This window comes from Crocodylus siamensis, chromosome 1 (genome assembly GCF_052110815.1).
Source record: "Crocodylus siamensis isolate JL-2025a chromosome 1, ASM5211081v1, whole genome shotgun sequence".
NCBI classification, from domain to species: Eukaryota; Metazoa; Chordata; order Crocodylia; family Crocodylidae; genus Crocodylus; species Crocodylus siamensis.
In genome coordinates, this window is record NC_143395.1 from 219,388,693 (window position 1) to 219,416,191 (window position 27,499).

Here is a 27,499-nt window from a genome sequence, read left to right on the forward strand (position 1 = left end):
GTTACACCTAATGCTAGCTCTGTATATGCATCTAATTTTGAACACCCTCCTCACCCTATGAAAGCCAGAATTCAACTGACGTACCTCAAAGTGGCATGCAGTGTTTTATCCTGCAAGAAAATTATTTTTGTAGCAAACAGAAAAGTAGGCAAACAAGAAAAATAGAATTGGAAGCTGTGGAGAAGGGAGGGTTAAAGCATTCAGAAAATTTCAATTTGTCAGTTACTTTCCTAATTATTTTGCTTTGTCATATGACCCAAATTACTTGGTATAGAAACTGTGAACTTGTCCTGCTAACACTCTAATCTCTGACTAACTTCAGAAAAATTCAGGAGGGGAAGAATTTAGTCATGAGATGATTTCACACACTACGGTGCACATGGTGATGCCTAATATAGGAAGCTTACTAAACCAGAGGACCTTTGGCTTCTGAAGATGGCGGCAGGGAAGGAACAAGGCAGAAAGCAGGTGTGGAGCAGGTGTCTGAACGAGAGCTGACTTCCTCAATATCTTTCTAGGGCACCACATATCTAGCATGGATAAGTGAAAAGCGCCTTGTGTAGAAGAGGTAAAGGAGTTAAAATCTTCACCGCTTAGTCACATTTCAAGTAACCTCTATTAAAATTGACAAAAAGGAACTAATACATTACTTGCTATGTGGTGTTTGAGGGGCAAATTCATTCATTCCTCCTTCCAGAGGACTGCACTTATCAACCATTTCTCCTTCCGCATCAAGCATTCATCATCCGGAATCAACTGTTAGCCGTTACAGGCCTAGGTCGCATTTGAACTAGACCTAAGTGCGCATGGCTCCATGTCCCATCATTAACTACGAAGACATCTCTGATGACTGGAGTGTCTAATACTTTGTGATGGGCTTTCAGGTGTTCACACTTCCTATAAAGGATTAGACAGGGAGTTGGATGTCTGGAAATTCAGAGCTAAAACATTAAGCTCTGCCAGTGATTCACTGCATGACCCAGGGCAAATAATTTCTGTCATCTTTCTCCCAGCAGAAATGTGGATAATGGTACTTTTACTTCAGTGCTGTAGTGGATATTAATCAGTGTTTGCACACAGTTTTCAACTTGATAACAACCTACAAGTACCGCTACTCTTTCAGCAGTCTATTTACTAGCCTCTTTATATACATGCATATTCTAAGCCATGAACAACGCATGCTCCTGGCGGCTGTGGGGGGCGCAGCGGGAGCATGGTGGCAGTAAGTGGTAAGTGGCAGTAAGGGTGAGGGGTGGTGAGCGGCAACCACAGGTCAGAGACCACCCGCAGGTGCCGCCAGCTGCAGCAGTGGTGGCAGCCAGTGGCAATCACAGACCACCCACAAACACCACCAGCAATGTCAGCAGGCAAGGTGGTAAGTGGGAACTACCCACAGGCGCCACCAATAGTGTCAGCAGCACCTTTTTGTAGGGGGTGCACCGCCAAGCTCAGGGGGTGCATGTGGATCTGTGTTCACCCCTTACGCGTTGCCCCTGTTCTAAACTCAGACTCCTTCTCATTCTTTGGGTGCATGTGGCTGATCATTGTGTAACCCACTAGAAATCTGGTTATGTTATTCTAAGTTGGGGTATTTATAGACGTGTTCCAAGCGGGGGGGGCAGAAAGGGGTCATGCTGTGCTAATTAAAAGCATCCAAGCATCACATGCATCAGCACCCCCACACTGAAAAAATGGTGGCAGGGCACTTTGAACTAAAGCTCACTCAATAAGCTTTAGTTCAAAGTGCCCCGCTGCCATTTTTCAGCATGGGGACGCTGATGCATGTGATGCTGGAAGCTGCTGGAGTGTGGTAATTTCCATGCTTCAGTAGTGTTGGTTGAGTCTGCTCTGATCCACTGGATTTACAGCATGTTAGAACAGCCTCCCTGCAAGTGCCCTTGGTGCTTAAGTTTTATTACACTTTGTTATCCCATCCCAGGGCAAACACAATCTTTGTACCTTCAATGCCTCCCACTTTTTGCTCCAACTCCTTATTGTTCTAACCCTAACCATATGCTATAGCTCCTTGAAAAACTCTGTTTATGGGTGGTGACAGAATTAACTCATTGAGCAAACGTGCAGTACAGCCGAAATTTTACATAGAAGAATGTTTCAGGCCAAGGCATTTTAAGAATTTAAACTAAAACTTCAGCTATAATTCACTTGGACAACAATAAAGTCAGAAACACAGAAAAAACAGATGTAAAATTAGAATGGATTATTGTGACTAGGGTCACTGTGACCAAAGTTGCTACCATATTTACCCAAATACAAGATGAGATTTCCCCCCCAATCAGTATGGGGAAGAAAGCCTCGCATTTTATATTTAAGGCTATCTATTGTTAAACTACTACCAATACACTATCATTAAACTGCTACCAAAAGCAGAAGGCAGACAAGGTTCTTTGGGTGGATCTGATATCTTTTATTAGACCAACTTAAATAGTTGGCAAACAATTATTAAGCAAGCTTTCGGGTTCAAAAACCCTTTGTCAGGCTAAGGAAGTTTCAGCAGTTGGTGCGTGCTCTTCCTGGGTGGAATGAAAAGTAAAGAAGCCAGAGGCTGGGCTGGTATGCATACAAGACAGGTAGTCAGTGAAAATGTAGACTGAGGAGTCAATGGGTGAGAGACACAGGTGGGGGTGGAGGAATACCTAGGGAGTCAGATGTCAGGCAGGTTATTATGTGTCATAAATCCAATGTCTACATTTAGTCCATGATTTTCAGTATCCAGGAAGTTGATGAAGTGGAAGATCTTTTTAAGAGTAGGATCTTCCTAGAGCCACCCATCCTAGCCTTCAAACAAGCACCATACCTTGCTAGCTTCATCACCAGAAGCAAACTTCCTCAAGCCCAGAACACACCAAATGGATCCAGACCATGCCATGACAAGAAATGCAAAACCTGCCAACACATCTCTACCACCCCCACAATTACTACATCCCCACAACAGAGCCATCACCATTCCTGGATCTTGCAGATGCACCTCCAGATATGCAATACATCTCATCCAGTGCACCAAATGCCCTGATGGAAAATACGTAGGAGAGACCAAACAACAACTGCACACCAGAATGAATGCACACTAGAAGTCTATCAAAGACAGGAATATGCAATTACCTGTAGAGGCACATTTCTCACAAGACAACCACTCTCTCTCCAATCTCTCAGTCCTGATCCTCAAAGGAAACTTACAAAACACTTCCTAGAGATGAGCCTATGAACTCCACTTCATCAAGCCTGAGGACTGCACCCCTGGGGGTGGTAGGGGTCATAAGACCACACCTAGGTGCCTATCCAACCTCCTCTTGAAGATCTCCAGGGAAGGTGAGAGCACCACCTCTCTGGTAAACCTATTCCAGGCTCTGCCCACCCTCACCGTGAAGTAGTTCTTCCTAATATCTAACCTAAACCTATCCTCCCTCAGCTTGTGGCCATTGTTCCTGGTGACTCCAAGGGGGGCCCTGGTGAACAGACTTTCCCCGAGTCCCTGCTGGTGGCCCCTGATAAGGTTGTAGGCAGCCACAAGATCCCCCCTCAGTCTCCTCTTGTGGAGACTGAAGAGATTCAGGTCCCTCAGCCACTCCTCATACGGCTGGCCACGGAGGCCCTCAACCATACGAGTGGCCCTCCTCTAGACCCTCTCCAGGTTCTCCACGTCCTTCTTGAAGTGTGGCACCCAGAACTGGACACAGTACTCCAGCTGCGGCCTGACCAGCGCCGTATAGAGGGGAAGCAAGACCTCTCTGGACCTGTTAGTGATGCCCCTGTTGATGTATGACAGGGTGCAGTTGGCTCTGCCTATTGCTTTGTCGCATTGGCGACTCATATTCATCCTGGAGTCAATCCTGACTCCACGATCCCTCTCTGCCTCTGTGCTGCCGAGAGGGGCAGCCCCTAACCTATAACCATAATGCTGGCTCCCTCTCCTCAGGTGCAGCACCCTGCAATTGTCCTTGTTGAACCGCATCCTGTTCAGATCCGCCCACTTCTCTAACCTATCCTGGTCTGCCTGGATGCGGTCCCTGCCTGCCGGTGTATTCACTTTACCCCACAGCTTGGTGTCATCAGCAAACTTGAACAGGGTGCTCTCCACACCCTCGTCCAGGTCCTAATGAAGATGTTGAACAGCACCGGCCCAAGGACTGAGCCCTGGGGGACTCCACTGACCACATGCTCCAGGTCGACCTTGTCCCGTCCACCACCACCCTCTGGGTGCGCCCCTGGAGCCAGTTTGCCACCCATGTGACTGTGCATTCGTCAATGCCCACCAGAATTGGGTGGGACACTGTCGAAGGCCTTGTGGAAGTCCAAGAAGATGACATCGACTTCCTCCTTTCTATCTAAGCTCTTTGTTACCTGGTCATAGAAAGAGACCAGGTTAGTCAGGCAGGATCGGCCTGGCACGAACCCATGCTGGTTACCCCTCGGCATCACTTCCCCTGCAAGGCTCTCACAAATGTGGCCCTTGATAATTTTTTCAAAGACCTTCCCCAGGATAGAAGTGGGGCTGACTGGCCTGTAGTTGTCAGGCTCTTCCTTCCTCCCCTTCTTGAAAATAGGGACCACGCTGGCCCTTTTCCAGTCCTCAGGGACTTGGCCCGAGCACCAGGAGTCCTCAAACAGCCATGGCAATGGCTCCATGGTGACACCAGCCAATTCCCTCAGCACCTGCGGATGAAGGTCATCTGAGCCTCCCAACTTGGACACATCTAAGCCCTCCAGCTAACCCTTAACTAGGTCTGAACTAACAGTCGGGGGACTCGCATCCTTCCTGGGCCTCTCTATGCTGTCACCCGAGAGCACCCCATTGTCAGCACACAGGAACACGGAGGCAAAGAACTTGTTGAAGAGTTCTGCCTTCTCTCGCGCATCCGTCACCAACTGCCCTGCCCTGCCCTGCCTCGCCTCGTAGGGGTCCAATGTTACCCTGAGACTTCTTCTTGCTACCTATATACTTGAAGAAGGACTTTTTGTTATCCTTAATCCCAGAAGCTAATCTAAGCTCTAGTGCTGCTTTAGCCTTCCTTACCAAATCCTTACAAGCTCAGGTCAGGGAGGTGTACTCCTCCTTTGTCCCTGCCCCCTGCTTCCACCGCCAGTACGCTTTTTTCTTTGCCCTCAGGCCAGCCTGGATATCTGCGCTCAGCCATGGAGGTTTCTTGGACCCTTTTCCCACCTTCCTGCACAGAAGAACTGTGTCCTGCTGCAACCCAAGGATAGCCTCCTTGAGGAAGGACCACCTTTCCTGGACCCCCATACTAGTTACCCCCTGGGCTCCGAGTGCCTCCCTGACTACTGCCCTGAGCCCATCAAAGTTGGCTTTCCTAAAGTCAAGCATTTGCGCTGTGCTAGTTACCCTCCCCACTTTTCTCTGAATAGCAAACTGGATCATTTCATGATCGCCGTCCCCTAGCCTCCCTTGTACTAGCAGTTCCCCTACCAGGTCATCCCCAGAGGCTAACACCAGATCCAGTATGGCGTTTTCCCTAGTGGGGACGAGTATCTCCTGCACAAGGTGTAGGTCCTGCACGCACATAAGGAACCGTTGTGAGTGGCTAAACCTGGCCGACTGCTCCTCCCAGTTGATGTCAGGGTAATTCATATCACCCATGACCACAACATCCTTTGCATGCACGGCCTCCTCCAGCTGCCTCGAGAATTCCAGATCCAGCTCTTCCTCCTGATGTAGTGGCCTGTAGTAAACCCCTACCACCAGATCCCTCTCTTGGAACATTCAACTCTACTGCAGCCCAGGACAACAAACTATATGGTAAAACATGATTTTGGCTTTGGACTAATATCATGAATAGTTTGTTTTATTTTACACACACACACACACACACTCTGCTTAAAAGTGTGTTTATAGAATGCATATGCTAAAACTTGTAGCAGTTTAAAAAAAATACATCAATTCCAGATGACCAAAGTCTACAGGTACTGTGGTAATTTACCTACGTGCATGTTACAACAGGTCAGTTTATTTTTAAGGTCCATGCTTTCAAATTTGCCCCTCAGTTCTATGTGCTTAGGGAGAGCAGTGTATGACAGTAAAAGGGGGGGAATGGGAGCTGCAGGGAAAAGTTGGGGGGAGGGAAGGGTAGAGGGCAAGGGGGCTCTGTAAATTTTCCCTGCTGTAGCAATGGAAGGGAGACACACTCAAGGCAAATCTCTAATAATTAGATTCTAGATTCTATACCCAGAAAATTATGGAATTTTTTGTGAATTTTGTTATATATAGAATCTAATTATGGGGAGTTGTCTTATACTCAGGGTTATCTTATATTCAAGTAGATACAGTACTTGGATTGATCCTGCCTTAGAGAGAACCTAAGTCCCATCTCTTGAAACTAGGGGAATAAACTTCAAATAAAAAGTAAAAGCAGATGAGAAAGTGTGAACTGGATGTAACACATGAAACAAACTAAAACTATTAGCAGAGAGCTGTGTTATATAATCAGTGATGGATATTCCACAGTAACTTGGTACAGCAGATAACATGTTTGCCTAAATATAACGCAATGCAAACATTTCCGACACTGATGAGAAAGGCTGACAGTGCAAGTCCAAAAGACAGGGTAGATGAAAACACAAGGACTTAGCTCAGATGCAGAGGCTTATTCCAAAAGCAATAATATAGTGATGTGGATGATAGGCTTCCTTTTGAACACTATACCTACCCTAGAGTATCTTTACTGCAGATTCCTGCCATTTTTTTTAAATACCAATTTCTCCAAGGGAAGGAAAAGATTTGGTGTGAAAAGACTTTTAACATTTTCTTAAGGAAGAAAGTGTATTTGAAGGAAAGGATTCTTTCAGAATTTGAGGCTTAGTTACCAAAATAAGAAAAAGTGCATCTCCAAATATTTGCCTGTTCTAACTTACCACTGCTCTGAACGGTACAGCAGCCAGTCTAAACACAAAGTAAGGGATTGTTATGCACGGAGAAATGAGACACCCTCATTCTCATCTATGATGGAGAGTAAGGCAACTGAATTTACACTGAAATCTAGGTGCATGCTTCAGCAGTCCTGTACACCAAATATGGAACGCTACAGACAACAGTAGGGATATAAATATAGTTTTAAAAATTACCTGTTTAGCCTACTCTAATTATATCCATTAAATAGCCTCACGGCAGAGAAGCAGGATGACATGTGGAGCTGGGCCAATGGTGACGTGGGATTGCAGTGAATTCTCCTGCCAGCCAGGACAGAAGCCCATGGCCACAGCAGGCTCCAAGTGGGAAGCGTGCAAGAGTGTGCAGGCAGTGGCACCAAAGGCAGCATGGGGCAGTGGGGTCTGGCAGGGTCCCCACCTTGGTTCTGCCTGCTGTCAGAGGAATAGCTCTGCCAGGGGCTGCCAAGGATGGGATGTGGTGCATATCCAGGCTTCAGTATTGCGCAGTTGCTGCAGCAGGAAGGTAACTAGCAGCTACCTGGGAGAGTGCAGCTGGGTTAAGTTACATGGCAGAGCCAATAGGTCTTAAAAACGAGCAAGTGCAGCAGCAGGGCTGTAACTGGGTGCCACAGAGGTAGGCTGTACAGCACAGGTCCCCCAGCACTACAGGGACTCCCACCGCCGTGGCTCCTAGCAGAGGGTACTCAGCCCATAGGTAGATGACTCTGGCACAATCCTGCATAGCACATCCATCCACCACATACCCCTGGGCTGCCCAGCAGCTGTGGCTCCTTGCCAACTGGCAGCTGCCAAAGCCCAAGGGGCAGGTGGGAGGGAGGCACCACCCAGGGCTCTGGGCACCCATGGGCTGGAGGCACTGCCTCAGCATGGCTGTCTCGGTTGGCAGGGCCTCTATGGATGGTATGGGGGAGAAGGGGCCCTGGCTCTGTGAAACCCGCACCTGCAGCACCGAGTGGCAGCCCACTGTTGCAACTGCTCCTGTTTAAACTCCTGCTGGCTCTGCCCTACAGCTTGACCCAGGCTCCACTCTCCCAGGTAGCTGCTAGTTACCTCCCTGCTGCAGCAGTCACATGTTTCAGCCCGGATCTGTACTGCTTTCCAGCCCGCCCTTGCCAGGGCCACTCCTCCAGTCGGCAACACCAAGCCAGGAGGTAAACGGGATGAATACAATTACCATTTAACTTTTTACATCTTTACTACACAGCAAGTTTTACTTGCAGCTGGTGTTATTCAGCTAAAATCAAGGTGGAGTGGGGGTAGGGGTGGTTGGAATGTAGGTCTAGAAAACCTTTTTAAAACCAGTGCATTTCAATTCTGCATTCAATAGTAAAAGACAGATGTGATGTAGCAACAAGCTCCAGTTCTGAGCTAGGAAGACTTCTTAGGAGGAAGAGAAGCCCAGACAAGCATCTAATTATTCTGAAAAACTTAACTGCTCACTAGTTAGTAAATGCTGACAGTCCATGCTCAGATTATTACAACCTTATAATATAGCAAGGAAAGGCTGTTTCACATCTTTTTAAACTTCTTAGAAGCTTCCCCCCCCCACAAGACAACCTCAAAACAGAAAACACACCCAAACACAGGTAAAAACTGCCATCGATTAAGAACTGCAGAAACAACCAGCAACCTTTGTCTCATCACTATAGTCTACTGCTACAAACCAGGAAAAAAAAATTTCTTTACTACTGTGATTCCCATAGTTATTTATAAGTCTCCACCATTTTTAATAGACAGAAGTTCAACTTGCTGAGGCTGATCTTATTTTCTTTCCTCCTCCTTAAACAGGAATATCTTAGCGGGCATAGCTACCTTTTCATTCAGCTGAAAATGAGGAAAAGCAGATTTCTGTGCTTCTGACCCAGCATGGGTATAATGGTCTGTATCCCAAAATAACTACATGCCTCCCAGACTTTCAACTAAGCTTGAAAAAAGCAAATCAATGAAGAAAGTGCTTAAAAGACTTTGTACAGAGCTTGACTATATATTCATGAAAATCCACTGTCTGAATGTCATCTAGATCCAGACATGGAGAGAGCTCTTCACGTTTCCTAGTTCGGTTTTGGTCTTTGTGCTATCAGAATGACTATTTAAAACCTCAGGGCTGATTGCACAAGGCTTGTTTCATCTTGCTTCAGAGTCAGAGAAGCTAAACTTGAAACCCATTCTGCCTTGCATCTTATTTGGGGCAAGGCTTGGTTCTTAAGAATGCACAAGGCACACTGTATCTTGTCCAATTCCTCTCAGAAGGCAGTCTGTCTTCCAAAACAAAAACTATCAACCTTGCTGGATTAAACTACCACCCCCTATTTCAGCAATAGGATCTCCTTGCTGGAATGAAAGAGCCTCTGGCCTATGGGATTACCATATCGTATCATCTAGAGTGTCATGGATAATCAAGAAAGCTGACCCAAGAATTGTCATAAGTCCAATTATTTAAGAGTTCTTGCCACTGACTTCTGGAAAACTGCTACGCTTTTGCAGTCGTCTAACCTGTGCACTCATGCACAAGTGGTCTGCATGTACAGACCTACGGGTTACAGAGGTTTTTCTCTTTTTTAAGGAGGACTTGATTTTCTTATGAGCTTTTCCAGCCTTAGGCAACTGATGCTCTGTTTCCTATCAGTGGTCTGAGATATTCCAACTCGTCCCCATATTTTCCATGAGAAGACAGTCATCTTTAATGGTTTGACTGGAAGCTGTACTTTCATGGAAAAAGCTAAATGCCTCACTGATCAGGAGAATATACAGAGAGAAACTGGGTGTCTGATAGGATGAAGGCCTTGTGGGACCCTTCAGTCTCCAAAGAACTTAAGTGTCTCTGCTTGAAAAAAAAGTGTAGGTACTGGCACCTCTGCCCCAAAAACCAAGGGACAGTTCAACTCAGCATTACAGACTAACTTGTCAAGCAGTTCCCCCTGTTATTTAAAGTAGTCCTTCCTCTTTTCATGCTGGGAAAAGGAATACCAATTACATATGCCAACATTATTAGAACAGCTCCTCTGTATTCCCACAGAAACTGGTAGAGAGTGAATACCAGAACAGCTCCCGGAAAAGTAAAACTTACTGTCAAAGCAACTTCTCTGCCTTCTCTCCACTGCCACCTTGGGGAGCAGTTAAGCAGATGATCTCATGTCCACAAGGGCAACAAACTGCAGAGCTCTCTCACAAAGGCTTCTGGAAGAACAAAAGGCCATAAGACTCTACTCGTCTTCTGACAGAAGAAGAGCTGCGCCCCTTGTTTGGCCTGTAGATGAGGACTGGTCTTAAAGGTGTTGGAGAAGAGGGTTATGCTTATATCTGCTCTTCTGCCTCCCACATCTTGTTTTACCTAGCAGTAATAGCTACACGTCTAGCAGAACTTCTGGGCTTATTTGGGGAATGTGGTTCCATGCTGGGATCTTGCGAGAGAGAGGGAGGAAGGAAGTTGTTCCTCTTTCCCAGACTCCCAGCTCAAGCACTTCTACTCATAAACGGTGCTAGTGCCCAGCAATGCATGCGTGTGTTGGCCCTATCGTCTACCAAGGTCACCCATGCTGAATGTCAGCTACAGGTGTTTCATTTAGGACATAGGGGTCATGCTATGCTACGAGACAGAGTTTCTCAGATTTGCTGGGCTGCACTGAAGGGATCCATATACAGACAGTTTGCACTATGCATTTTGAAAACTGCCCTGTTTATTCGATCTTCAAATACTACCCTGTTCCTTGCCACTAGCTGTACGCAATACTTCCCACAGATTGCTAAGAAATATTCTGGGACCTGCAAATCCAGTCTTCTTTAAACAGGCACTTGTAAAACCAACTGTCCTAATGAATAAAGGCTGAATCCTCCACTTCATAGAACCTTAGAGAAGTCAGGCTGGAAGGGACCTCCAGAGGTCATCTAGTCCAACCCCCTGCCTGAGGCAGGATCATCCCTATCCAAACCATAATTTAAACTCTGCATGAGGCTACTGTCAAACCTGACACAACACAGACGCATCACCCTAACCTGCCACAGGTAGAGCAGGAGAACCACTGTAGCCAATGTCCTGCTTCTATAAAAAGCTGTTACTGTATGCTCAAGAGATCCCAAGTAGAGGGCCACATGCCCCCAATAGAGGAAGGTAAAAACCCCAAGTCTGTACCAAATCAGACAATGGGGTAAAATTCCTTCCTGACCCTAAATAAGGTTATCAGTTTGACTCTGAGTGGAGGCACAAGACTAAGTCAGTAACCGCCAGCTATGGTCCCAGCAAGAGCATTGGCACACCCCAAAGTCCCTAGTCTTGGCTGTAGCCAACACACCCCACCTATGAGGAAAACGTAAACACACCCAGCAGAAAGGAGGGTTGGGGACAAATCAATTAAACCCAGAAGCATGGGAAATACCCACAGAACATGGGCATTTCATAGATTTCATAGACATTAGGGCTGGAAGGGACCTCGGGAGATCATCGAGTCCAGCCCCCTGCCCAAAGGGCACGAAGTCAGCTGGGGTCATAGGATCCCAGCAAGATAAGCATCCAATTTACTCTTGAAGGTCTTCAATGTAGGTGCTTGAACCACCTCCAATGGCAGACTGTTCCAGACCTTGGGGGCTCGGACAGTAAAGAAATTCTTCCTTATGTCCAGCCTAAAACGGTCTTGCAGGAGTTTGTGACCGTTCGACCTCGTCATCCCTTGGGGCACTCTGGTGAACAAACGCTCCCCCAGATCCTGGTGGTCACCCTTGATAAACTTATAGGTGGCCAACAGATCACCCCTGAGACTACGCTTTTCCAGGCTAAAGAGTCCCGTGGCTCTCAGCCTGTCATTGTAAGATCTGTTTTCCTGACCTCTGATCATGTGCGTGGCTCTCCTCTGGACTCTCTCAAGCTTCTCCACATCCTTTTTGAATTGTGGAGCCCAAAACTGGACGCAGTACTCCAGCTGCAGCCTCACTAAGGCCGAGTACAAGGGGAGAATGACGTCTCAGGATTTGCTCAAGAAGCATCTATGGATGCAAGCCAGCATTTTGGTTGCTTTAGTAGCCGCAGCATCGCATTGCAGGCCCATGTTCATCTTGTGGTCAATGATGACCCCCAAGTCTCTTTCTTCTGTAGTGCTATCCAACGTAGCACTGCCGAGTCTATAAGGATGCTGCAGGTTTTTCCTCCCAAGGTGGAGAACCTTGCATTTTTCGGTGTTAAACATCATCAGGATCTCGTCTGCCCATTTGCTGAGCTTGTCCAGGTCAGCCTGGATCACCCGCCTATCTTCTGGCGTGGATGCTTTGCCCCAAAGTTTGGTGTCATCGGCAAACTTGGCCAGTCCACTCCTGACTCCAATGTCCACATCGTTAATGAAGATGTTGAACAGTATGGGTCCAAGGACAGAGCCTTGAGGGACCCCACTGGTCACAGGGCACCACGACGAGTGACTGCCATCAATTACAACCCTCTGGGTCCGACCACGGAGCCAGTTCCCAGCCAGCGGATTGTGGTGGAGCCAAGGCCACAACTGGCTAGTTTGGCCAAGAGGTGATCATGGGATACCAGATCAAAAGCTTTTTTGAAGTCAAGATATATGACATCAATCTCTTCTCCCTTCTCCAGGTGATAGGTCACCTGGTCATAGAAGGAAATGAGATTGGTCAAACAAGACCTACCCGCAACAAACCCATGCTGGCTATCCCTTAGAATGTTAGCCTGGGCCAGTCCCTCAAGGATGGCCTCCTTAATAAACTTTTCTAAGATCTTCCCCAGGATAGAAGTCAGGCTAATGGGCCTGTAGTTAGCCGGATCCACTCTCCTCCCATTTTTGAAGATCGGCACCACATTGGCCTTCTTCCAGTCTTCGGGCACTACACCAGAGCGCCAGGAGTTTTCAAAGATCCGTGCCAGGGGCTGGGCTATGACGCTCGCCAGCTCCTTGAGTACCCTGGGGTGCAGGTTGTCAGGGCCAGCTGACTTGAAGGTATCCAGCTTCTCAAGGTGTTCCTTCACGAGGTCAGCATTTATGGAGCATAGGGGATCCCCATCACCCGGATCTCTCTGTCCCATAGCAGGCGTGGGCGTCCCATGGGACTGATGAAAGACTGACACAAAGTACCTATTTAGTAGGTTGGCTTTTTCCTGGGCGTCAGTTGCCCCATCTGGTTTAGCAGGGGTCCAATGTTGCCCTTGCTTTTCCTCCAGCTCCCCACATATCTGAAAAAGGACTTTTTGTTGTCCTTGATGCCTGAAGCTAGTTGGAGTTCAGTTGCAGCCTTGGCTTTCCTGGTTTGCTCCCTGCAGGACCGGACCAGCGCAGAATAATCCTCCTTGGAGGTGAATCCCGTCCTCCATCCTTTGTAGGCTTTCCTTTTTAGCTGCAGGAGGTCCGCTAGGTCCCTAGAGAGCCAGGAGGGCTGCTGTGCCTTCTTGCTGCCTTTCCTCCGTGTTGGAATAGATTTAGCTTGTGCATTGAGGATCGCTTCCTTGAGAAGCAACCACTCTTCTTGAACTCCCATCTCCCTGGGGGCATGGTCCCTGAGGGCCTGACCGACAAGCCTCTTGAGCTTGTCAAAGTCGGCTTTTCTGAAGTCAAGGACTTCTGTGTTCCTGACTGACTTGCCAGCTTTACAGCAGATGGTGAAGGTGATCAGCTCGTGGTCGCTGTCACCCAGCTTCCCATCGATCACTAGGTCGCGGATTAGGTTGTCCCCCGTAGCCAGTACCAGGTTGAGCAGCACTTTGCCTCTCGTTGGCCCATAGACTTCTTGAGTCAGGTAGAGGTCATCCACGCACGAGAGAAAGCTTTGCGACCACTTGGATTTTGCTGAGTGATCTTCCCACGAGATGTCCGGGTAATTGAAGTCACCCATGACAACCAAGGTCCTGGAGCAAGAGGCCTCAGTCAGTTCCTGGGCGAACTCCTGGTCAAGCTCAGGACTTTGAGTGGGAGATCTGTAGTAGACTCCCACTGTTGTGTCCCCTGTGGGGCTACTTCTAGATCATCCCTGACCAGTAGCTGTCCAACCTCTTCTTGAACACCTCCAGTGAGGGAGTCCACAACTTCCCTAGGCAGTCTATTCTTCTCAAAGTGAGTAAGTGTTTCCAGATGTCCATCTGGAACCTACATGCTGCAACCTCAAGCCACTGGTCCACAGCCTCGTCTCTGCAGCAAGAGAGAAAAGGTACTTTTTCCCTCTTGTTTATGGCAGCTCTTCATGTATAGAGACTAGCTATCATGTCCCCTTAAAGAGCCTTTTCTGCAAGCTGAACATGCCTAGTTCCTTCAGTTGCTCCTTGTACGACTTGCTTTCCAAGCCCTTTATCTTCTTTGTCATTCACCTCTGGACTCTAAAACTTGTGCACAGTCTTTTTAAAACGTGAAGCCCAGAACTGCACATAATACTCCAGATGAGGCCTAACCAGGTGCTGAGTAGAGAAGCAATATCCCCCTACTATGTCTTGCATCTAATGCTTCTATTGATGCATCCCAAAAGCACATTCACCTGTTGTGCAGCTGCACCATACTGCAGACTCGCATCAATTCTGTGCTCTACCAAGACTCTTAAGTCCTTTCCCACAGTGCCTCCGCCCAGCCAGGCGTTCCCCATTTTATTATTTGTTTTTGATTGTTCTTTTCAAGGTGTAGCATGTTGTATTTGTCTGCAATGAACTGAATCCTGTTAACTCTAACCCAGCTTTCCAATCTGTGCCAATCCTTCAGAATTGCACTTGTGTCCTCCAGTGTGTTTGCAATCCTTTCCAATTGTGTGTCATCTGCAAGCTTGCTCAAGAAGCTTTCCATGCCAGCACCAAAATTATTAATAAACATGTTGAACAATACTAGGCCCAGGACAGACCCTTTGGGACTCCACTCAAACCATCCTGCCATTCTGACATGGACCCATTAACAGTTACCTTTTGCTTCCAGCTACTGAGCCGGTTATCTATCCGCATTACAGGAGTTTTGTCCAGTCCACATTTCTCCAATCTGTTTATGAGAAGACGGTGTAGGGTCATGTCAAAACCTTGCAGAAATCCAGATACACTATACCCACAGCATTCCCTTCATCTGCCTAAGTAGTTACTCCGTCAAAAAAGAGATCAAAGTTGCATGACACAATTTGTTTTTCACAGACCCATGCTGGCTGTTTGTAATCAGCCTTTCCTTCTCCAGATGCCTGCAAACTGACTTCCTTAGAATATGCTCCATTAACTTCCCAGGTGTTGAGCTGAGACTAACTGGTCAGTAGTTCCCTGGATCCTTGTTCTTTTTGAAAAGGGGCGCTAAGTTGGCCCTTTTCTAGTCCTTTGGTACTTGGGCCAGTCTCCCACAACTTCATGAAGATCACTGCCAAGGGCTCCAAGATCTCCTCTGCCAGTTCTTTCAGTATCCTGGGATGAAGTTCATTTGGCCCTGCTGACTTGAATTCAATCAGATCTATCAAAAGCTCTATGACAGTCTCTTTTGTTATCTCATCCACCAGCTTGACATGGCCTTGCTGAGAACAAGGAACTGTCTTAACGCTTTAGAAGCATAAGAAGAATGGCAAGACACCAATGTGGGGAGTCAGCATTGTATTTTCAGTAACTTTTTGTTTATTTATTTATTTTTGCCGATTTCACAGGCAATGCTAGATTTTGGTCTTCCATGAAATCTGCAAAATCACAATTTCAGTAGGTCCCTACTTATTAGGTGTCTGGCTGCAGCTTTCAATTTTTTGTGAAGATAGAGGCAAAGTAGCTGTTGAACAGCACTGCATTCTTTGCATCTTCTGTTAGGAATTCCCACTGGCTTCTTCACAGTGGACTCAGCTTCCATGGTCCTTTTTTTCTGACCAACATGCTTATAGAAACCTTTCTTGTTGTCCTTAAACTCCTTTTCCAGGTCCAGCTCATTCTTTCTCTCTCCTTCTTGATTTTTTCCCCTAGAGATTCTTGTTATTTCCTGGTACATATCCTTGGTGACCTGCCCATTCTTCCACTGCATGTGCTTTTCTTTTGCATTTAAAACATTCTAGAAGCTCCTTGGGCAGCCACATTTGTCTCCCACAGTTCTTGGGCATTTGTGTCTCTAGTTCCATAATGTTGGGACAGTTTCTTGTTGGGCTTCCAATACTGTGCCCTTTATAGAAGCTCCCAGCCCTCCTTGGCACCTTTATCCTTCAGTCTCTCTTCCCATTGCACCATGTCTATTAGCTCCTTGAGTGAGATGAAATATGCCTTTTTCAGATCTAGTGTCCTAATTTTTCTGACCTCATGCTTTCTTCTCTCAGGACCTGGAATTCTAGTGTATTGTAACTGCTTCCTCCCAAGTTATCCATTACCTTCACATCTTCCACCAGTTCTTCCCTGCTGGTTAAAACAAGAGCCAAGATAGATGATCCCTTAACTGTATTCTCCACCTTCTGGAACAGAAAGTCATCCTCCGCACAAGTTAAGAACCAGTTTGACTTCGGCAGCTTCACTGTTCTTCTAGAAGATGTCTGGAAAATAGAAGTCTCCCCCTCAATGCCATCCCATAGCTTTTGAATAGATTTGTCACTGGCTTAAAAAGTGCCTCATCCACCTCCTCTTCCTGATTCAGAGGCCTATAATAAATCCCCACCAATATTATCGATGTATTTGCATGCAAATGAAAAGTGAAAGATACAGCATTTTGCTTTGCTGTCTTGTTCCTCCTGAACTAGGGAACAAATATAAGCTAATCTATGCATTCTGACATGCAAGGCAACACTACTGCTTCTTCCTCCAAACCTGTCCTTCCAAAACAGAATGTAAGCCTCAATGTTGGCATTTCAGTGCTAAGAACTGTCCCACCAAATCTCTGTGATGCCAACAGGTCATAGCTCTTTTCACAGGCTGCAGCTGTCAGCTCATCTCATTTATTCCCCATACTTCTTGCAATTGTATATACACATCAGATGTATTTTGCATTTTGTCCTACTTGCTTCCCTTTTGCCTCACTTTGTTGCAGTTCTGTAGCTCTCTAGCCCTTTTGCAGAGTTGAGTTGTTCCTTTGAGTCCTTCCCCTTCTGGACTGTGCACTCTGCTGCTGGAAGGTTTTGATCACCACTGTAGAACCTAGTTAAAAATCCTCCTTACTAGGTTGGCCAAACAATGCCCACGTCTTCATATTTACCCAAAGTTGCCATTAACATGAACTAGAGTTTAGGAGGAGCAAGGTATGAAGAATCAGATCTTTGCTGTTAAACTAGTGCTCCCTCAAACCTGGTCTACACAAGAAAAATTATCCTCTTCTTTTAATAATCAGTGGCTGATCATCAGTGAAAACCATATCTTACGGGCAAAATAATTCTAGCAGGGATATAATCTCTAGTGCAAATCATGCCTTTCCGTAGCTATGCTTGGACTTTCCACTAATGTCTGTCATTTATTAACTGGAATCTCAGTAGACTGAGACCAGGCAAGGCTTACATGTGCAAGTCTTATTTTTTAGTGAAAGCATGTAAATCCTGGGAAATAACCAAGTTAAGGGCATGCCCCTCAAACTGCACAGGCCAGTCAGCATCCATGCTTACAATAGTTTTCTATAGCCAACAAAGGGCAACATTAGCAGAAAAATAATTATCAAAATCAAAAATTGTTTGCATCTAATTCATTTTAATAACCAGAAATACCAAAGCAGACATCGTTCACTTAGTGCAAGTTCACCGGTGATTTAATTGCTTTCCATCCAGTCAGGCTAGAGCACAGGTCAGGCAGTTCTGCCAATGAATAATGCATCTCTCACAGGAAGCTTTGAAGATTAACAAAATATTTGTAGAAGCACTTTGAGATCTCCCCTCAAAGTCACTAGACGAGGGGTAGGCAATTATTTCAGTTGGAGGGGCGCTTTCCAAGTTTTGGCAAGCCATCAAGGGCTGCATGGGGAGCCGCGCCTTGACAGGTGCCCTGCCCCCTGATCGCCAAGTTGGGACCAAAGTCCCACCCTTAACCTCTGACCTTTGCCACCAGAAGTCCCTACCACTGCTCCTGGATGTACTCCTTTCTGCAAGGGGTTTTGCCATCTCTGAACCAGAAAAATACCAAACTATATTCTCAAAAAAAAAAAAAAAAAAAAAATCAAGCATGTACTGTAACACATAATTTCATTAAAAAATGCATTTGTCCTGATTTACATGCATTTGTGTAGCATACACAGAGATGATAGTATAATAGATTAAAATTAAGTCTTACTCTTGTATATTGGGGGGGGGGGAAGGGAAGGGGGGGTGTACATGGGTGTGTGCTTGGGCGGGTAGATAAGTATGGGTGGGTATGGGTTTTGTGGGGGGTGGTAAGTGTATGGGCAGAGGGTGGCTGGGGAGGGCCATGGATTGTGTGGAGGGGGAAGGTTTGCCCACAACCTGCCCCTCCACCCCATCCCATGGCAGGCAGAGCTCCCACAAGTGTTCCTGCAAGCCCAGCCTCTGTACTCCTGTTGCTCTTGGCCCCAGGGTACCAGCATGGCCCCAGTGCTCCAGCTCACTGCCATTTGCCCGCTCCAGGTCTGCCACTGCTGTCACAGATTTCATAGACATTTGGGCTGGAAGGGACCCCAGAGGATCATCGAGTCCAGCGCCCTGCCCCAGGGGCAGGAAGTCAGCAGGGATAATAGGATCCCAGCAAGTTGAGCATCCAAATGCGTCTTGAAGGCGTTCAAAGTGGGTGCTTGAACCACCTCCGGTGACAGTCTGTTCCAAACCTTGGGGGCCTGGACAGTAAAAAAGTTCTTTCTTATGTCTAGCCTGAATCGGTCACAATGGAGTTTGTGACCGTCTGAGCTTGTCATCCTTTGGGGTGCTCTAGTGAACAGTCATTCCCCCAGATCCTGATGAACACCCCTGATAAACTTATAGGTGGCCACCAGATCACCCCTGAGCCTGCATTTTTCCAGGCTGAAGAGCCCCATTGCTCTCAGCCTCTCATCATAAGGTCTGTTTTCCTGACCTCTGATCATGCACATGGCTCTCTTCTGCCCCCTCTCAAGCTTCTCCACATCCTTTTTGAATTGTGCAGCCCAAAACTGGACACAATACTCCAACTGCGGCCTCACCAAGGCCAAGTACATTGGGAGAGTGACATCCTGGGATCTGCCCGAGAAGCATCTATGGATGCAAGCCAGCAGTTTGCTTGCTTTACTAACCGCAGCATCACACAGAAGGTTCATGTTCATCTTGTGGTTAACCATGACCCCCAAGTCCCTTTCATCTGTAGTGCTAACCAGTATAGCACCACCAAGCCTATAAGCATGCTGCAGGTTTTTCCTCCCAAGGTGGAGAACCTTGCATTTTTCGGTGTTGAACACCATCAGGTTCGCATCCGCCCATTTCATGAGTCTGTCCAGATCCACCTGGATCACCCTCCTATCTTCAGGTGTGGATGCTTTACCCCAGAGTTTGGTGTCATCGGCGAACTTAGCCAGTCTTCTTCTGACACCAATGTCCACATCATTGATGAAGATGTTAAACAGTATAGGCCTTAGGACAGAGCCTTGTGGGACCCCACCGGTCGCAGCGCACCAAGACGATTGGCTCCCATTGACCACCACCCTCTGGGTCCTACCACAGAGCCAGTTCCCCAGCCAGTGGATCGTGGCGACGTCAAGGCTGCAGTTAGCCAGTTTAGCCAAGAGGTGATCATGGGATACCAGATCAAAGGCTTTTTTTAAAGTTGAGGTATACAATGCCAATCTCTTCCCCCTTGTCCTTCTCCTGCTACTTCTGCCTTCCCCCCCACTGCCACTCTGGCACCGTGTCCCAGCCGTTCCTGTGGTCCCAGCGCTGCAGCTGGGAACCAGTGGTGCTGGGAACTACTGGCAGGGGAGTGGCGAAATGGCTGCAGCAGGTGGGGGGGAAAGGGGCAGCAACTGGACACGCAGTAGGCGGGGGAAGGGGCAGCAAGTGGGCACACAGAGCACAGAGGCAGCTGGGTGGGAGGGCCAATACTGGTGAGGCCCAAAGTGGGGTCACAGGAGTATGGGGCCAAGGCTGGCAGGGGCTCTAGGGGAGCCAGCCTAGCTCCCCTTCTGCCTGCTTAAGCAGCATACCCTAGCTCCATAGAGCCCCTGGGAGACTGGATCCTGCCACCCTGTTCTGGGCCCTGCTGGCACTGGTCCTAGTGCACTTGTGCGAGCCCCATACTCCCACCCGCCCACTGCCCCATCCCCTCACCTGCTGTTGCTATTTCTCTGCCTGCCTGCCCCTCCGGCACCATATGGTTCCGGGATGCAGCACCAGGACCACAGGAGCCAATCCAGAGAACAGGGGTGATTGCCAACGGTCATCCCCTGCCTCCCTCCCTATCTCCTTATCTGTATTTCCCTTGGTGCAGGGAGACACGAACAGTCCCAGGCCAGAAGCCACCAACAGCCCCTGCTAGGCAAAGGCTTCCAGCTGGAGCTCAGGGTGGGGGGTAAGAGGCTGGAGAGGGGGCAGGACCAGACTTACTGCTGCAGCTGTTTAGCTCTGCTGCTGGCTCCCCCTGGGTCCTACTGCCCCTGGCTCATGTCACTTTTGACAGGCAGCCAGGGGCAGATAAATATATATTTTCTAAAATTTTTAGGGGCCCCACGGGCCAGATAGAATGCCCTGGTGGGCCGGATCCGGTCTGTGGGCTGTACTTTGCCTGACCCTGCACTAGACACATATGAATTATGCTAATTAGTGCAGTGTTACTGTTCAAAGTTTCCCACGGGGGGGGAGGGGGGGGAAGGGTGTGGGGGTGCCATTGACACAGAGCAGTGCCATGCAGCACATTATGATGTAATACATTAAGCTCTCTTTACTCTGAGAAACATGCCCCTCCAAAACCCTCAACCAAGATGAAGCCCAGAAGATCTAAAAATATGCATTTAAAATAACAGAAGGATGAATTTACACATGCATAAGTTCACCCCAACAGATCAACAGAAAAGGAAATTTTTTGTATATATGTAAAGACTTTTTAATCTAGGAAGTGTTATAAAAAACAGAAGCAAGGCAAAGGTTCAGACAGCAGTTTCTCCTCTTGTAACCCAAATTCTCAGGCACCCAAAAACTTCTCATGACCCAGATCCCATAATCCTCAGGCTACAGAAAATTATGGGATATGGTGGGTCATGGGACAGTTTTTTTGGATACTGGCCTAAAAAAGCATCAGCACAGGACTTCCAAAAGGACGAGACACAAAGCTGGGATGACAGTAGTGCTCTAGTCAAAGATTAGCTATGGTACACAGTGACCTTCAGGCCTGGCACATGCTCAGATCGCAGAGATAAGCATCAGCTCAGAATGATGCAACAACTGCAGTCCACCTCCTGAGGTCAGCATGCACAGCACACTTGGCCAGAGCCCAGGCCCAAACTAACAGCATCAGCTAGTACAAGCAAGTCTAGATGGAGCCAAGACTCAATCACTAGCCAGGGATTTATTACAGCTCAACTGAACTGAGAGGGGAGGGGTTTGAAATGGGAAAAAAGAACACAGCAAACAGTGTTAATGCTAAACACCGGCTATGTAGCACTGGCCCCATGACTACAAAATTTAAACTACATATTGTAAATTTAAATTTCTAAGCAGAGAATGAAAGGTTGTTTGAACAACTTCCATCACGCATGCACATTTCAGCTTTTTCAAAACTAAATAGATTCACGTATAAAGCCCTTCTGGATGAGAGTCATAGATGTTAGGGTCAGAAGGGACCTCAGCAGGTCATCGAGTCCAACCCCCCTGCCCTGGGCAGGAAAGAGTGCTGGGGTCAGATAACCCCAGCTAGATGCTTATCCAGTCTCCTCTTGAAGACCCCCAGGGTAGGGGAGAGCACCACCTCCCTTGGAAGCCCATTCCAGATTCTGGCAACCCTTACTGTGAGGAAGTTCTTTCTAATGTCCAACCTAAATCTGCTCCCCATCAATTTGTTGCCATTGTTCCTAGTTACTCCAGGGGATGCCCTAGTAAAAAGAGCATCTCCTATTCCCTGCTGCCCTCCCCTGATGATTTTATAGGCAGCCACAAGATCACTTCTCAGCCTTCTCTTGCAAAGACTGAAGAGATCTAGGTCCCTCAGTCTCTCCTCCTTCCCTGCAGGCCTCTGACAATATGAGTGGCCTCCTCTGAACCCTCTCAAGATTCTCCGCTTCCCTCTGGAAGTGCGGCGCCCAAAACTGGACGCAGTACTCCAGCTGCAGCCTGACCAGTGCCACAGAGGGGAAGCATCACCTCCCTGGACCTGTTCATCATGCATCTGCTAATGCATGATAAAGTACGGTTATAGCCTTGTTGATCACTTCATCACATAGTTGACTCCAAGACAAACACGCGTCGTCAATGACTCCAAGATGCCTTTCTGCTCAGAGACTGAGCAGTGAATCTTGTCCTGTGTTCTCAAACTACAAAGCTGCAAGTCTCACTTCCTTTACATCCAATTTTTATTTATTTATTTATTTTTTACTGTCCTTATCAGTCAGACATGGGAAGATTACAAGTAATGCTCTGACCGCCTTAACTCCAATGAGACCAGGCACTATGTTCTACTCCTGAAAATGCAGGAATGAAGCTATGGGATGGAGGCACAGAAACCAGTTACACCTGTGCAACCAATCCACATGCCATAAAGAGGTAACCATACAGGAATATCCCTACTTATAAAAAGTAAGTGGAGACCCTTTGTTGCAACCCTCTGGCATTAACTGTTCCCTGACAGTTATTTCATGTACAAAGTAGTCAAATCCTAGTAACCAAAAAGGGAAGAAGCCCACGAGACCATTCAGCCCACTTTGACATGTGCATGACACCAGCCACAGGAAGAGGATGCAAAGTTACCACAATTAACAGGTCTAATACTATTTCTTAGTTCTGGAAATAGGAATAGCTTTTATTCTTAAACGAAAAAGTATCCACATGTACTGTGAAGCATTGTATATGCCTCAGTCTTCTTGTGGAAGACTGAAAAAATTTTCCCCTGAATCTTAGTAGGTAATACAAGGAGTGAAGCCAGCTTCTTACATAGCTCCATGACCATTCCCCTGAACAGCAAAGAAATTTGCTTGAGAGCAAAGCATTCTCTTCTGAGGGACCTAGCTCCTGCCAACTCAGAGCAAGAGACCAAATTTGGGGCAATCAGTGATTTAAGCTCATGCTGTTGCCATGAGGCCACCAAGCTAAAATCCAACTAATCATTTTCAAGTGGTTGTTTTAGGTTTGATGACTAGACGAAGAGTTTGATTCTCGGCTTAGTACCCATCATCCCCTGCCCAAACATGGGTGAATTCAGAAAGACCTGATTATTTTTCTGGATTCAAAGATAGTTGCTGTGAACCAAAGATAAAAAAATTTAGATCCTAAATTGAAAAGACTAACCCAATGTCTGAAACTTAAGACCCTCATTTTAATCCATTAGAACAAGTAAAATTAGCTGAGATGGCTATTCCCTGTTTCACACACTTTTATTGAATGGAAAAATACTTTCTAAAGGCCACACCTTTGGTTTCAGGGAGAACAGCTAATTCTGGGGCATGGCATGGTAAAGATGCCACTACAAAACTGTTTCAATATATTGTATTTACTTGAAACCTAAACATAGTTTCTCCCTTCCTCCCCCTTCAAAATTGGAGGCAAAAAAGCCTCAACAGGGATTCAAATAAAAGTGCAAGACAGGAGAGGCTGGAGCCCCAGGCCAAAGTCAGAGCCAAAGCTGCTGCATACAGTAAGCGTCAGCAGCAGGGCAAATAGTGGGGGGGGGGGCAGCATGGAGAGACCAGGGGCCATGGAGGCAGGCAAGTGACCAGGAGGTGGTGGGGAGGGGGGCAATAGGCAAGCATAGCAGGATCAGGCTCTCTGCTCCCTTGCTGCTTGCCTTTCTACCACCTCTGCCCCCTGCCACTGCTTTTCCCACCAGACTGTAGGGCACACGAATTAAGACAGCCCCCCCAACAATAATTAGATTCTATATGTGGAAAGCTGTAACAAATTTATAATGTTCCATATAGAGAATCGGGGGGGGGGGTGAAGGAGAGAATCATCCTAAATTTGAAGTACTCTTGAGTTGGGATAAATATAGTATCAAGGTGGTTTCAACATTTAGATTTTTAGAAACAGGGAGGGTGGGAAAGAGAACAAAAATAAAAACACAGGTGCAAGCCTGAAACTCAAGCCCTTATACAGCAAATCCATATCATCCATGGAAGCCATCATCCGTCATCATAACATGGCCAGGTTGTGGCAGTCCATTAATCAAATAAGCTTTCACCTCCCTTGGATACAAGATATTTGCCAAGGCAGTAATCACTACATTTTATTAAACATTAATTTAATGTAAGAGAAGGCCAGCACTGTAATACAGTGTGGAACACGGCAGCTACTTTTTGCAAATAAATTCCAATGGAGTTGTGAAAAATCTATTTTTCTTCAGCAAAATACAATAGATGGGAGGGGGCAAGTGGGTTGTAAGTTGCTTTCTGCAGATTCATTCATTCTTTGAATGTCCATGTCACTCAAATATTCACAGGAACATATCTGAAAAATCTTCTGATACTAGTAATCATTAAGGGCTGCAATGTCACTTCTCAATGAAACTCTGAACTATCCATAAAAACAAGAAAGGAAGAGAGAACATCAAGGTTCTCATGCTGATTATGTCCATCAGGGCACAATAAAAAGTTATAGGAAGGAAACAGAATGGGTGGAGTCACCTGTAAATGCAGAGAAAAATGTGGTTAGTGGGTGGAAGCCACTGTCACTGGATGGTTATTTACCTGGGACAGCCTATGTAATTAGGCTTCTAAATGAGTGACCTAAATTTTCAAGAGGGTTGAGCACCCACAATAAACACCTGGTGAGAGACTGGGTGCTCTGCCTTTGGAAATGCAGGTCACTTATTCAGGAAGGTAAAGCATGGGATCTGGCTCTATATAAACTCCACTAACTTACATGTAACAAAACTGGCACTTTCCTTTCAAGTCCAACTAACAAGCTGGCAGGCAGCAATACCAGCATTCAAATTTAAGATACAAAAATATAAATAAATAGATCTTGTACAACACAGCATGGAAGTCAGATTTCAACAGCTAATCTTACTAAAGCATAATACTTCTCCAAATTTAAGAGCACATGTTCTTACAGAGCATGGCAAACTTAAGTCCCATGCATTTTATGTATAACAAATTATCCCAAATATCTACTGTCATAGTAAAAACTAGCGCTGGATTCTTCTTGTAACAGAACTACTTCAAGCACTGACCTTTTGCTAGGGACTGGAGGTTTATCATCATGAGACTTTGAGAGGGAAAGACTGTTATTTCCAAGTACAAATCCTGCATAAGCTATTAGAAAAGTTACCCTGTTCAAGTTTGGTAATAGGAAGTTATCAGCCTTGCTGCTTTTGAGTTTTCTCTACAACTAGCAGCAGCCAGTTTCAAACTACTATCACATTCTCAAAGACACCTTCATTCCTCTTAAATTCAGTGCGGAAACACAGAAGATTTCCTAATCTTCACATTAACCTCTTGCCTACATTCCCCGAAAGACCAGGATAAGGACACGCAACAGAATACATTTGGTTAACTGACTGAAGAGCAGAGCAATGTTGGCTTCGCTTTGTTTTCCTTCCACCACAGTAAAAAAGAAGTCGGTTATGACTAGTCAAAAAAGCACCAAAACCAGACAGCATTCCTGCTCTTCTAGCCAAGCTATAGTTTCCCTTACTAAAAAGGGCAAGCATCCTTAAAAGATAAAAAGAGATTTGATTCCTCAAGGCAGCACTCTGATATGCTAGAAGTGCAAGTCAGCTACATTTTAAAAGTATAAATTAGGACTCTGAAGGATGCTAAAGTTAAGAGAGTAAAAATTATCCTCACAAGCAACAAATGTGCTACAAAGCTAAGTACTGTGTAGGCTGGTTTCCATGCAGTCCTCATGCAACTCAGCTCTGCTATTTTACTTCTAGGCCCCTGCAGATCTTGGATCAAGCCATCTGGCATCATTACTATCATTCTTGGTTTGGCTAGGAGAGCCTGGAGTTTTTTTTAAAACCTGTGGTAGGCAACTTATGTCACAGCCAATATCCTGGGAACGCGTAGCAAGAGAAGGAAGCTTTAGTAGCAAAAAATTCAGTAGCTTCTCCTGCCTCGCCCACAGCTGCTCACACTGGTCTGTACCCCTCACTCCTTTCTGACTGATCTCCCAGCCCCAGCTGCTTTCGCCTTCTGCCACCCCAACAGTTGTTAGGACAGGAGCCAGGCCAGGCTGCTGAGACGGGGAGTCAGCTCGAGGGGACTAGGACAGCAATATTCAGAAAACTCAGTGCAGTTCCTGGGTCAGGCTGCCACGCAAGTAGAAACTTCTGTGGTATAAGGAGGTAGGATTATGCAGGGTAATGAAAGAAGCAGCTAGTTTAAGATGGAGCTGACCTAGAAACATACAGTAGAGCAGGCAAGTAGTGGGAGAACTGGGGACTCTGGGACCCTCAAAAAATGTAGGAATTGCTATCCTGGCTCAGAGCTGTGCTCCATGTAACCTATAAACAAGGCTTCAAAAGCCAACACTGCCAAGTGCTTCAGAGAAGGTGGCATGTTGCAGCAAATTCCTAGTAGTTGGAAGCTTGAACCTGGAAGCACAAGCTCTCCTGGCCAGACCTGTTACCCAACTAAATACTCATTTCTTTTTAAAATCTTATTAAAATGTTCAAGGGCACACTGTAACAGCAAGCATTCCTGATAAATAACACTGCATGGAAAGTTTTCCCCCAAATCACTGATTTGCCACCTTTTAATTTGATTGCACTTGTGTGTTATAGCACAGAGAGAACAGAAGTACCTGTCTCCTTGCCCTGTGCCCGTCCTTTTTTATGGTCATACAAGTAGCAACACCTACACCTGGAGTTGCCAGAAACTTTTCATTACAAGTCTGTGTTTTCAGTTGTTTCAAGCTTGCCAAACTTAAAAACTGCTCAGTTTGCAAATCTCCCATGTCGGCCGTCTTCCAAAAGTTCAGCCTGAGGCAAAGTTTCACTAAAATGGTTTGGCTGTTTCAGAGAATGAAAAAAGTGTCCCAGCTACACTCCATCCCCTCCCCACACTTCTGAATATTAACTGAAGACAATCTAGCACCTCCTTTCTTTGGAGCAAGAACTTGGAATTTACCAGCAACAGTCAGGTGTCAGGGATGTCCCCTGTGTCTCGCTAATGAAAGTTGATTCACTTAGGTCTATAGAAAAAATTTCAGTTCATATATGTTGTGTAGAAACTTGTTCAAGTGAGGATCTTGCCTTCACTGGACAGGCTTCCTCTCTATGCTGAAGCCCACCATGCCTGCACCATGTCTACAGGGTGACTAAGCATCCCAAGGACATAAGTGTTGAGCAAGACCTCCCCCCGGTGATTGCTTCTTCTGGCTGCTGTAGTATCAAGGCCAGGCAGTGAAAGGAAGGATGCTGCCTCTCCAATACTCCCATTACTGGTGTCCAGGAGGAGTGTGGAAGGTGAGGAATCTGCTTAACCGAAACAAAGGAGGAGGAAAAGATGGGGAGAACAGGAGCTGAGAGTAGAAAGAGAACAGAGGAGTTCAGGACAGGAAACAGGTGCCATGGAGAAAGTGGAACATGTCAGAATGGAAAGAAAGAGATGGGAAAGCAAGAACAGGAGTT

General features: G+C 46.5%; 1 protein-coding gene across 2 annotated transcripts in view; it reads right to left on the reverse strand.

Annotated features, from left to right (window-relative positions):
* GSK3B (glycogen synthase kinase 3 beta) overlaps positions 1-27,499 on the reverse strand; it is a 245,572-nt gene that overhangs the window by 116,109 nt on the left and 101,964 nt on the right. The gene's annotated exons all lie outside the window — the stretch shown is intronic.